The sequence below is a fragment of the Condylostylus longicornis genome, unplaced genomic scaffold (genome assembly GCF_029603195.1).
Source record: "Condylostylus longicornis isolate FDR11 unplaced genomic scaffold, ASM2960319v2 ptg000118l, whole genome shotgun sequence".
Taxonomy (NCBI): domain Eukaryota; kingdom Metazoa; phylum Arthropoda; class Insecta; order Diptera; family Dolichopodidae; genus Condylostylus; species Condylostylus longicornis.
In genome coordinates, this window is record NW_026578086.1 from 108,647 (window position 1) to 123,088 (window position 14,442).

Here is a 14,442-nt window from a genome sequence, read left to right on the forward strand (position 1 = left end):
GGCTTGGGGGGATGCTCCTGTCCCCACTCAGTTCCCTTGGAATCTACCAATCTACCAATCTATTTTCTATTTATAATAATTTGTACTTTTACGAGATTTATTTAATTTTCTCATTATTAATTCTTGAAATTTAATTGAATATAATTATTTCTAAAAAAAATATCCTATTGTTGTACTCATAATTATTAAAAAATACTCATTCATTTATTCTGAATAAAATTAATTTTGAATAAAAAATAAATTTAATGAAAAATATATTATCAGGGGGGGAAGGGGGGGGGGGAGGGTACTTACTCATTTTAAATAAAAAGAATAAATTGTTGCTCTCTGCTTTATTTTTCCGGTATATAAGAATTTCTTTGAAAAAATTTTATTTTTTTTTCAAAAATTTTTTATTTTTTATTTTTATTATATTGAATTTGTTGAATTTTTTTTATTTTTTTATTATTTAATTGTTAAATAGCACCACAATAAGAAGAACATTTTGTTGGTATTTTTTTGATATAATTTTTTTTTGTTTTTATAATAAAATTTTCACAAATTTTTTTCATAATTTTTTTTTTCAATAATTTTTTTATACTATTTAAATTCTTAAATAGATTTTTGGAATTTATTATTTTTAATTGAATTATTTTATTAATAAAATTGTGTTGAACATATTTTGCACTTATAATTTTTTTTAAAGTTTATGGGACGAGGTGGGGGACGAGGGAGCACGAATTAATTTTTTCGATTTACGAAATTGGAATTGTTTAAAATTTAATTATTAAAAATTTTCGGTATTTAAAGTGAATTTTTTTTTGAATATTTTTTAATTTGTAATTTCTTAATTTAATTATTTATTTAATTAATTATTTAATTATTAATTTATTCTTCTTTAGTTTTCAAGTTTTCTTATGAATTATTTGAAATTATTTATGAATTTTCAGATTTTATTAACAATAAATTCCTAATTTTTAAATAATTTTGTTTAAAATTTTTTTTATTTATTTTAATAATTATTTTAATACTATTTTTATTTTTAAATAACAATTTTCAATAATTTTCAAGAATTTTCGTTTTAATTTTTGATTATTTTTTATTTTATTTGATTTTCAATGGGCAGTATAAGTTGTTTAATCCTTGTTTTAGTTTTTAAATTTATTTATTAAAATTATTTTTTAATTACAATATTTTTATTTCGAATATAAAAGAAGAATAAAATAATTTCGTATTGAAAATGAATTAGAACAAAAAAATTGAGGTTATTGTTTACTTATTTTTTATCGAAAACAAATTCAAATTGTAATTGAACACTTTGTTTTTTTTTGCAATTTTTCATTCAAAAAATGAATTTTATTTGTTTTTCTTTCTAGGAGTAAATAATCACTTTGATATTTAAATGGAAATTATTGTTTTTGTTTTTTTTTCTAAAAATAAATAAATTTTTTTTTAATTTATTATTTTAATAATATAAAAAATATTATTGAAAATGAAAATTTGTTTTAGAAAATTGTATATTTGTGGTATATTAAATTGGGATTTCCCGGCCGAAAAACAATCAGAGGTAAAAAGGATTTTTTAATTGAATTTTTGAAAATTTTTAGCAAGATCCTTACGACAATGAAAAATTACCCAGTTGTAGATAAAAAAATTTTGAATATAGAATTTTAATTATTTTTAAATCCGTTTTCGGACCAAAATATTAGATCATTTTTAAAGGATTTTATTATTCAATTACCTAACACATACATTTTGATTATAATGATGGTTCCAGGTTTGATGTTTAATTTTCGATTATACACAATTTCGATATTTTAAAATTATGGTTGGAAATTGATTTATGTTCATCAGAATTTTCGGAAAAATCTGAAATGAAAAGAAAATTGTATTTAAAATTAAATTTTAATTATTATTTTTTATAAATTTTATTAATAAAACATCTTAAAAACCATAAAACTAATATTATGTACTTAGACAGGGTTCGAAATTTGGATATGAAATGAAAGAGTGTAGGACAGAAATTCAATGACTGCCGTTATATTTCTGATTTCATTAATTTCTTTATTTGCATTTTAACGCATATAGCATACATAGAAATTTTATTGAAACAAGATTTTTAACGCTCTATAACTGCAAAAACCTAATTGTCTAATTTAAAACTATAATCCGCTTATATTCTCTGTTCAATCCGTGTTCATTTCTATTTCAGTTTTAATGCTTATTTGTTTTCTCTTTTTTTTGTCGCAAATACTTTTCAATCAGTGCGTTGTACTCTATTTTCTATAGGTACTGAATAATTCTGTGTGAACAAGCAATATATGATCTAAGTCTGTTATAAAATTACAGTAATTCTATAATAATTTTAGAATTCTTTTCAATATTTTCTGGTTTTTTTCGTATATAGTTATAATTATTATAAAATTTAATTTTATATAACAGTATATACACATAAACATATATATAAACTCGCATCATACATTGTTCCTTGTTAAAGTTACCTATTATATATTGTATATAAAAATATAGTTGACGGGAAAAGAAAGCAACGTCGTTGTAACCTATAAAAAAAAATATCTAAGGAAAAAGATAAATCGAGAAAAAGAGTAAAAATTTTATTATTATTTTTATATTTAAATGGAAAAATTCTGAAAAAACAAAACCTTTTTTAATTTAAAAGAAAAAATAAATGTATTTTTTTCCAGTGTAATAATTTTATTTTTCTGTTGTATAGACAATAGAAAAAACGCAAGAACGTATTCTAAATTATGCGATAGAAAAATTTTAAAGCCTCTGGTTGTAGGTTATTAAATAAAAAAATTTTTCCACTTCCCAACCACATACTATAATAATATTGGAATGGTGAATATACGGATCTTTAATTAAGATAAAAATTAAATTAAAATAATATAAGAGTGTCGTCACCATATGGTTTCACTAATTAACATAAAGTAGTGATAGTTTTTCATAGTTTAAATTGTATTTAGATTAGATTGGATTGAAAAATAAGACGATGACATACCACTACCTAAAATATCTATTGTCCTAGACAACCCCCTTGAGACCCACACCCTTGATGAATCCGAGCAATTTTTCTGTAGGGATGTCTGACAACGGCATGTCCACCAGCCACATCTCGCCCAAACTAGCTCCCTCTTATGGACCAATGCTTCACTGAGAAGGTACACCGGATTCATAAATTGTATGCAATAACACAAGCTTTATGTATAATTTTACATTCGCTTAGTTACTCATTTTTAATATTCAACTGTATTGGTTTGATACATTTTCAAGGATATATTTTGCCACATATTCTAGGTTTGGGAGGAGCTAGTAACGGGGACGGAAATACTATGCAAAATGTTTGTATTACATGTTAGTGTTGAAATATTTTTCATTTCCTTTGGAATTTTAGCAAATTTGAAGAAATTATATACAAATTTGAAGGCATTCAGGACCGATTTATTTCGTTAATAACTCTGTTAATAAATTTCACAAAATTTCTGATAAATCTTTGTATCGAGTCTATAGTTTTGATTTTTCAATAAAATTTTCTAGCCAAGGTACTTTTATTTTTATGCAATCAGAAATTCCCACATTTTAATTTCTGCAATCTGAACACAAAAATGATTTTATGTAACATTTCAATTGTCTGCCATCTATTGAACAGCATTCGTAACCTAGATTCATAATATTTATGATTTCCATTTATATTTCATTTTCGTTTTTTTTTTTTTACAATTACCATTGGTTTTACATAATACGAGTATAAAAAACAGAAAGAGAGAGAGGGGGAGAGGGAGAGACTCGTAGTAGTAAAAATGTGATAAAACATAATTTCAATTGCTTCAATAACAACACTGTTCTCTAAAAAAAATTCTGACAAATATAGAAAAATAAAAAAATAAAATAAAAACAAAAAATATAACAATTTGAGTAAAGGAGATGGATGGATGAATGTTGGGAATGTAAAACAAATAATAATGTAAAAAATAATAAGAAAAAGAAGGTAAAAAAAAAAATTGAGAAAAAAAACTTAAAAATGTCCTAAAAGTCAAAAGTGGAAAAAAATGAGAGAAAAAGGAAATAAAAAAAGGGAAAGCGTTTTATTTGTTTTTTTTTCTTCTTTTTTTTTTGGTTTTTGAAACATTAAAAGCATCTCAAGTACCATTCAACTTCCTTTGCTCTCTTTAACTTCACTTTACTTGAACATTTTGGATTTTATTTTTTTTCTTACATTATACAAATATTTCGTGGGTAGGTGGGTAGGTATGTGGGTAGATGTGTGGGTAGATGGGTAGGGGTGTGGGTACCCCTTAAAAAAAATTTTTTTTCTATTTTATTATTTAAAATTTTTTTCTTTTTGAATTCCTAAAGTTATTTGTTTGTTTTAGCAACAGTTATTTTTATTAAATTTTACGTTTATCTTAAGAAATCTATTTAATCACCAGCATTGTTCTTGTATTTCGAAATTGCGGCGAATTATTACTCAAATTACTTTAATTTTCAGTTCAGGTCAGCATATTTTATGGTAATAATGTAAAAATTGCTGCAAAAATTTAAATTTCTAACTTTGGAGCTAATACTGTTGTTTTGTTTAGTACGGGCTCTGAGTTGAACAAATAGGCAATTTAATTAGCTTGCGTGTTTAATTAATAGAATGAGATTAGCTAGTTTCTACGAAATGTAATAGAAAATATAATAAAATTAATTTTTGTTATATTAATAGCCGTGTACATATTCCATTATTATCAGACTTCAATACTCCATTGAAATATCATTGTTCTATATTTTTACATATTATTACTTTTCATTTATCGAGTGTTTGTAGAGCAATTTACTAATTTTAACACTTATTTTTTACTCTGTCTTTGCCTCTGTCTCTGCCTCTTCTTTCCCAATATCACACATCTCTCTGTCTCTCTCGATTTTAAGGAAATTTGTATAAAACTGTTATACAATGTTTGAAATGCACATATTTCTTTTTTATAATAATAATAAGATAATGGGTGAGTGGATAAGAGAAAATTCATATTTACCACTTTTTTTTTTAAAGTATGTTTGTATATTTATATAAAAGTATTTGAAGAATAAAAGATAGACATTTTAATTGTATATATTTGCATATATGACTATTATACTTATAATACTTTCATCTCTATATAGACGTGCAAATATATTAATGTATACACATTTATTTGCACATTGTATATAATATTGTTTATGTATATTATAATTTTGTGTTTTTTTCTGTAAGTGGCATATAATGTAAAATGTAAACTGAGGCAATAGGACATTCAGAAAATTCAAAACAAAAAAATATTATATAACAAATAAAGACAGAAAAATCATGAGAACAAGAATTAAAGAAACAAGTGAAATTAAAATATTTTTTATAATAAAATGGCGGCCATATACCAGTATATACCAAATGAAAAATACAAAGTACAATAATGCAAAATACAACAAAAATAAAATTTATTATGAAAATTTATATTGAGAATCATAAGCAAAAATCTACCTTTTGATATGCACACATACATAATAAATGATGAGAAAATTCATACTTACATTCACACATACACAAAGTCATATATGTAGAATTTAATATTCAAACAATAATGTAAAAAATAAATAAATTGTTTCGTTTTTTTTTTTATGTTTGCCTACTTACAAATATTAAAACAATTGAAATTTATTTTATTTTATGTAACTATGTATGTACAATATGAGTGTCATAATTATTTATGTCACAATAATATTCACATATAAAGTAATTGTTCTAAAATATCACATATACTATGTAATTTATAATTTATATACAGAGTGATTTGCTTAAATTATACACTAAATTAAATACTAATTTAGAATCTGTTTAATTTTTCAATATTTATGGGAATAATATTTTTAAATTATAATTAAATTTTGTGTTGTTCAAATGGTTACCAAATGGGTTGTCAGCAAACAGAAAAAAAAAATATTTTTCGAAAATTCATGGTTAATTTCGAAATTATTTTAATATTGAGTAATTGTATACTCTCTTTCTCTCCCTCTCTCTCTCTCTTTCAGTAAATTTATTCGTTGAGAAAATTTTGCATTCAATAATTTTTCATTTGAAATTGACAACCTGGCCTGATCAATTTTTGACATATCTTAATTCTCTTATTTCAAAGAATATTAAAAAATGTGTCCGGTCTGGTTTATAACTGATTATATCACCGTAAAAGTCGTCATGATCGCTTAGAAATTTTATTAATTAATTTCAGTCCAAAAACAGCTTAACATTTCATTATTGCTGAATCTGTGTCATAAATTCCGATATTTGCTATTCGATACTTAAAGATTTTAGAGTGTTCTAAAGAAGTTTGTAATTGGAAAATTTTCTAATTTAATCCAAATATATTCCAATTGCATTCTATTGGAAACTGTATAAAGAATTTGCTTGTTTGAATCTTAAAGAATTTTGAAAAATGTTAAATTACATGGCAATAACATCAAAATCTAGAATTTTGAATCAAAACTAGAATATATAAATAAGTAAACTTCAAATAACTTATGTGTAGTCAGAACATTGTACATAACCTATGCATAAACCTATGTAATTGAGAAAAATTTAATTGAGAATTTTGTGTGTGTGTGTGTGCGTGATGTCAAGTTAAATGTAATATACTTAAACTAATTGGTAATATTTTTTCTTTCCACTCAGTTATATTTAAATGTATATAAGACACGCTATACAAACCATTTACAAAATTCTGCACATAACATGCTATACGTAATATAATAGGTACAGTATGTGAAATGAAAGAGCATCAAGAAATCCGAGTTATAAAATTCTACTTTTTCTAGTTCCGTTCTATTCTGATTTTGTTACCATTTTGGACTACATATTCTTTTTTTTGTTTTAGTATAAGAGAATGAAAGGGATAGGATTATATGGTGTGTATGACGATGATGACGATGACGATGGTGCTATTTGTTTTAATTAAAATTAAAATAGAGGTCGGTTTTTATAGAGAGGAGATTTTTTTTTTCTTCCTGATTTTTTTTTCCCTCTTCTCTATTTTATTTTTTTATTAAAGATAATTTTTTCATTTAAATTAAAATAAAACTTATATGTAAAGTAGGAAAAACAAAACACAAAAGTGAAAATTAGAGAAAGGAAGAGAAGAAAAATTTAGGACGAAAGGATTTTTTTATTTTTTTTCAGAATTTTAAAGATATGGAAAAAAATTTTTTTATTTTTGTTTTGCTGCGTGTTAAATGCTTTGTGTATGGAAAATGTGTTGGAAAAAAGAATTTTCATATTATAATTTAAGAAATTTCGTATTTAAATATTTTGTTGAACTAAAAATTAGACTAAAATTATGTATGTATTCTGTTTGAGTTTGAATTGTAATTTATTTTATGTTTGAATTTTAAATTTAAGAATTTTTTCTATATTCTCTATTATTCTTGTTAAAGTAATATGCAAATATATATATATATATATATTAAATTAGTAAAGGGTGGTGGAGGAGAAAATTTAAAAGCTCTAATAATGTAAAATTATGCGTTGGCGACAGAAAATTAAATATTTTTTCAGTATACAATCATATTATTTTTCTCGATTCCATAAAGGAAAATATGGAAATTTTCTTCAAGAAGCAACAAAATGCTTAAATTTTTTTTTAGAAATAATATTAAAATATTTCACGCAAATATTTAAGTAATTTTGAAAGTAAAACAGTCAAAATGATTGGTAGTTTTTTTAAGAAATTGGGTCAGACAAAGCCCCTTGAGTTTCTCAGGCCGTTTTTCTATGATTTTTGTATCATATTGTATAAAATTACTCTTCTATCGCTATATTGTTAATTTTTCTCAAAATATTTTAATTTTTAAAGACGAATTCCTTTAAATTAATGTTAATTTTATTGCTGTAGTACAAAATATTTCTGATAATAAATAAAAGTGCCGTGTTCCAATAGTTTTCGCATAAAAACATTTTCTATTAGTATTAAAACATTAAAATTCCATTAAATTTCCAAAAACTATCATGTATTAGGGAATCTTATTCTTCTTGAAAATATTTTTCTGTATTTCACTATTTTTACGAAGGAAGTAATAAATGTATAAATTCTTTGCAAATTATAAAAATTTTATCATAAATTTTTCAATCGAATTAAAGACAATTAATTGCGCTTTTCCAAATTCAGAAATTTGAATTTTTTTTTCCTTTAATAGAGGAGCATTCGAAATTTATAAAATAGTTTAGCTTAAAATATATGTAAAATATTTCAATTATTAAAATTGAGAAAAGAAGCAAAGGACTAGATGAAGTATTGAAGATTGAAATCGGGGATTTACCATAATTCTACAAAAGAATAGAATGACTTAAATTGGCGCATGTAATCGTACACTCAGTAACAATCTGGTGTTTAGAGAGTGGTAACAAAAAAAATGATAAATTTATGCTAATTCGCTTGTCCATTCGAGAGATCCATGACCCAAAGTGCAAGATAATAAAACTAAATATAAATTTTTATTATCACACTCAACCTAATATCGTAGTAATAAGTAAAGTAGTAATTAAAATTAGAAGGTCTAATTGGCTTTTGTTTTAACTAATTGAAAAAGCTATTCAAATTAATAACAACATTTATTTATTTATTTATTTATTTCTCTGAAGAGCAAGGTCTGCTCGTATAGAGTGTACAATGTTTAATTACATAACATACCATTATTTTTGTATAAAATTACATAATAAGTAAGTTAAATTTAAAATTAAGAACAAATGGCAAAACAAAATAAAAAAAAAAAAAAAAATAAACAATTAAGATAAGAAAAATAAATTACAGTATTACAAAATGTTTGTTTTTCTATAGAGATACATATACGTATAGTTAATACAGAGAAAAAAAAAAAAAAAGAAATTCTATAAAAGTTAAAAGTTTCAAATAGTTATTAAATAATAAGAAAAAGAATAAGAAACATTCAATTGATTAGAGAATTAATTGAGGACAAATTAGATTTATCTATTTATTTGGAAGCAATCTCGGATGTTAGTTGCATTATTAACCAAGATGAGTTATTAGATGTACGATTTTAAATGAAATTTGAATGATTTATTTTTTATTGTTTTCATCCACGTAGGAATTTTATTGTATTCTGATACAGCAGCATTATATATTTTACTGGATCCACCCTTGTCTGTTCTGTAGTTTGTAGCAGTTCTTGTTGGATAGCTGTGGATCTGGGTTCCTTGTGTAAAGTGAGTGTTTGTTAAGATGTGTTTTTGTAAAATATTGTGTATATATTCAATTTGTAGCAGTTTTAGTTGACGTTTGACATGAATCAGATTAAGCTTTTCATATAATTGGTCAGATGATGTTCTTAATGGTAATTCATATAAATTTTTGATAGCTTTGTTTTGCAATACTCTTATTTTGTCTAAGTTTTTTTTCGACCCAGGTCCCCAAATAATGATTCCATAAGTTATAACGCTATGAAACATACTATAGTAAATTTGCCTTTTTAAATTGTCAGGTATGATTGAAGATACTTTTTTAAAAATAAAAGCTATTTTCCTGCATTTTTTACTGAGTTCGTCTACGTGATAATTCCAGTTTAATTCATTGTCAATTTTTAAACCAAGATATTTATAGGTTTTAACCCTTTGAATGACGTTATTGTTATATTTTATATTAAGCCTTTCGTTGTTATTTGTGTTGAATATCATGTACTTTGTTTTAGCAGTATTTATTGTCAGTTTGTAGCGATTCATAAGTTCCAGAATTTTTTTATTATCACAGTTAATTTTATTTTGCATATCGTCATAATTGTCGTCAGCGTATACAACAGCTAAATCATCAGCATACATATATATTTTACCGTTAAGGACAGTGTTGGCGATTTGATTTATATAACACAGAAATAGTGTTGGCCCCAGAGAGCTCCCCTGAACAACACCATAGTCTATATCTTCAATTTTACTTTGTAGGTCTCCGTTTTCTGTGTATTGTTTCCTGTTTTCGAGGTAGCTTACAAACCACCTAAATTCGGTTCCAGTTACTCCTAAACTGCGTAATACTTTTAATAGAATATTTCGATCCACTGAGTCAAAAGCTTTTGCCAGATCGAAGAATACTATGGCTACTTTCTTTTTGGCGTTCAGCTCTTTTTCAATATGGGTTATAACATCAAATAACGCAGAAGTTGTGCTAGATTTCTTTTTAAAGCCGTATTGCCTTTTACTTATTATATCATACTTCTCTAAATAGTTATATAGCTGAGTATTGACCAAAGTTTCAATTATTTTTGAGGTTATAGATGAAAGTGATATCGGTCTATAATTTGTAATATTATTTTCGTCACCATCTTTATATATGGGGACAACCTTACTAATTTTAAGACAGTTTGGAAATGTACCAGTTTGAAAAGAAGTATTTATAAGTGACGCTAGGAATGGAGAAATTTCTTTCTGAGTTTCCTTGAATATATTCACTTGAAAATTGTCATATCCTGCTGACTTAGTTTGCTTTAAATTTAGTATGCAATTTTGCACTTCAGATAAACTGATTTCATTAAAGTAAAATTTACTTGCCACTTGTATTTTTAAATAGAATACCTCATGTTGAATTACTTTTGCTAATTTTTTACCTATGTTACAATAATAGTTGTTGAATTCATTTAATTTTCCGATTTTGTCATTATTGGAATCGCTTTGCTTGTAAAATTTTTTGGCATTAAGTTTTCTAAAGCATATTATGTCTTTGATGTTATTCCATGTCATTCTAGGGTCATTTTTGCATTTTTTAAATTTATTCAATAGTTAGAAAATCTTCATAATCACTTTGTAAACCTTTATAAAAATATTAAAATAATCGTAAAAAATAGCAATTTATCATAGTTCCGATTAGAATTTTTAACAATAAAAATAATCTACAATAAAAATTTTAATTCAACTATCAAAAAAATTGCATACTTTTAGGCGCATTTAAAAATTTTATATTGCTTTAATAAAATATCTAATAAAATATTAATTTTTAAATATCAAACAAAATTATTTTTATTTTTCACACATTAAAAAATAATAAAAATTTTTAGTAAAAGATGGTTTTTTTTTTTCGTAAACATTGCAGTAAATTTAAACTGTTAGTTTGTTGTAGCACTCTATATAAAAAAATATTACACAATAATAAAAAAAAAATGAGGAAAAATTGCCTGGAAATTGAAAGGACTGGGTTAAATTTTTTCATTATTGTAAGAAATGAGGGCCATAAAATAGAAACGATAGTTTTTTTGTTATAGTATAGCGCCCCTTTTTAATAATTTTCTTCCCAATTTTTTTTTCTTTTTCCTTTTTACTTTATGTATAGTCCTTAAATTTTGTTTTGCAGTTTCTTTTTCGCCTAGTTATTTCTAAAACTTATTACATAACACTAAAAATAAGCAAAAAAAAATAACTACTAAATTAAATAAGAACCTATAAAGTTGATTTTTTTTTTGTGCCTGTTTACTTGCTTGCCGAAAACCTTTAAAACTTTTTTTGTTTAAGGGTTCAAGTCTTTATAATGTAGTTTCGATATTATGGTGTAAGCTGCTATTATAATCTGTGACTATATACTTTATTTCCTCCTCTTTAATTTATTATTATAATTTGTAGATATGTGTATGTTAATAGAGAGTTTTATGTATATATATATATATAAAAATTAATACTATACAGTTTAAATGAAAATTTTGTTGTAGTTTTATATAATATTTAAGGAAATCTTTGTGTTGCTAATGATTGTATATAAGATTATAGGTGCTTTTATAGTACAGAGTGTTTGAAAATTTAAAAAAAAAAATTGTGTGCTCCTTTAAAATCAAGAATTCGTATGTTTCTTTTTTAAATTTCTAAAAAAATTAAGTAAATTTTTAAAATTTTATTCTGAATTAAGAGAAAATGGAAAATATTTCATTGGTTTTGGTATAGTCTTAATATAGAATTGCATCTGTAGCGAAAAAAAAATCAGCACGTTCAAAAATTTTAAACTCCTTTAAGAAAAGATGATGTATTTTAAGGGGGCATTGATATGAAAATTGAAAATTATAAGAATTGAATTAAAATTTGGACATTTTAAATTAAAAAGAGGCGACTTCCGCCATCTATACTCGACTGCCTCTTCTTATAGTTGGGAAAATGAGATGATTAGTACTTGAACAAAACTAGTCTTCTTCAAGTTTTCAAAATTTTTTAATTTGATGTAGTTTCCGTACTTAGACAATCGGCAGCTCTTTAAAACGTGCTGTCTTCTCTGTGTATACATCCAATGCATACTGGGTGCTCTTTGCATACCTCTCTTATTATTACATCATCAATATTTTTTACAATATTCTAGAAAATTTTGTTCTGAAACTTCTTTAAAGTGTTAGGAAGGTTCTGTTTATTACGTTAATAAATATTAGCACAGATTCAGATAATTGTGAATTTATTTTCTTCAGTATAGAGCTGTTTTAGAGGGTAAAATAGTAAAATTTTCCAGAAAAATAGTATTTTTATGTACAGTGGGGTTGGCCTTTAGGAGACACTTCAGAAGCTTGTCCCACACCTATTGGAGTGCACAATAGATCATTCATGCTAACCGCGTTGCACTAAATTGCGCTCATTCGTACAATCTACAAGAGGTGTTTCAAATTTTCTAAACACCTTCTAAATACACAATATTTTGAATGTATTAATATCGTTTAAAGAGTCTCCGATCCTATTTAATTTTATTGGTTAAGAACATTTTTTTATGCCAACTAATTTTATTCTCATTTCATTTTTATTATTTTTGCTATAAATATCTTTAATGACGCTGAAACACAAAAAATATTATAAAAATCCGAAAAGAAATAAAAATGTCCTTTAGGAAAAATGTGTATAACAATCACATAAACATTTATGGAAATCCTTTTTTTTTCTTTTTGGAAAGTATTTAAATTTTTCTCCTTCGTTTTTCTCTATACAAAATGAGAATGAAATGAATTAAACCGTGACTATGAAACTCCAGTTAGTATATGAAATTTAGTGAAGAAATATAAGGAAATTGTAGAAAGCTGGAAATCTTTATTTAAGCTATCATGGGATAACTAGATAATGTACTTAATCTTCAAAGTTCTAACGAGATTTACATACTACAAAATTGGAATTAGTGAAATTGTCTGGGAATTTATTTAGATAATTTCAACGAGTTTGGGGTGAGGGTTACGCCTGGCAATAGTGTCTTGGAACATAAATATATTTATAATGAATTATACCATAATATTGTGTTGCCTCTATGATCATATGTGTTCCAAATTGTGGTTGTGGGTGTCGGAGATAAGGCGAGTTGTATGAAGAGAGTCTCGAAATTTTTGAGGTGAAATTGATTTTATTTTCGAAATTTGTAGTTTAACAAATATTTTAGCTCAAAGCTCAATTTGCACCGCAGGACAGGATTTTAGTTCATGATTGGCTGTACCATTCATTTGAAAACAGTAGATTTGCTATAAAATATATATATGTATAGGGATGCCACACAACTTTCAAATGTTGAGCTCTAAAATGATTTATTGCGTGCTCAAATTATGACTTACGGTTTTAATGTGAAATTTTAAGGTCATACTGTTATATAGAATTCTAATTCTGAACAGTAGCATGCTTTCACAATATCTTAAACATTTTAATATTACAAATGAGCCACAATAAATTTTCAAGGTTACGGTGCTTCATCATCATAACAATTTGCAAGTGTTATAAACGATGAGGCACTATAAATTATACCTTTTCAATTTTATTAATTAGTTCAGTTGTATAACATTTTTCGAAATTAATATTAAAGGAGTAAAGAAAGAAACTCTTTATTTGGTTGTGCTTCTTTGCGCCTTTTTTTTATCTTGTTTTTCTTGGTTTTTCTTGAAATAATAACAAAATTTTGTTTGTCATAGTATCCTTTCGTTTTATGTCCTATGTACATAAGCCATACATATATACTACATACTGCTCTATATTGTATATATCAGTATATAACACTAGCCTTGAAAATTAAATTTTTACTTTAGATTCAATATTTTCTGATCTCAATTTCTACTTTCTTTTTATTTATTTTCAGGACTTGTTTTTATAGTTTCAGATTGGGTTAGGGTTTGTTTTTATAATACCATATAAATTGGAGTTTTTATATATTATGTATATACGTGTATAACATTATTGAAAGCTATATGTAAATTTTTTTTCAAAAAAAAAAAAAGAGAAGAAATAAAGGATTAATTCAGATTAAAGAATGGTGTATATATAAAATAAAGGATTCTGTTGATGACAGACATTATATTTTATGTTGTTTTTAGCTGATTTTGAGAGTTTTTATATTGGAATAGATAAAAGGTATGTACATATATATATATATATATATATATATGGGATTGAAAATCGATATATGAATTCGCTCTGTTTCCTATGTACTCGTAAATAGATTA

At 24.7% G+C, this 14,442-nt stretch overlaps 1 long non-coding RNA gene across 1 annotated transcript in view; it reads right to left on the minus strand.

The window, feature by feature from the left end:
• Positions 1–290: 290 nt before the first annotated feature.
• LOC129614727 (uncharacterized) overlaps positions 291–14,442 on the minus strand; it is a 35,298-nt gene continuing 21,146 nt past the window's right edge. The window contains exon 2 of the long non-coding RNA XR_008697397.1: positions 291–1,848. This is a non-coding gene — a long non-coding RNA (uncharacterized LOC129614727). The remainder of the gene's footprint in view (positions 1,849–14,442) is intronic.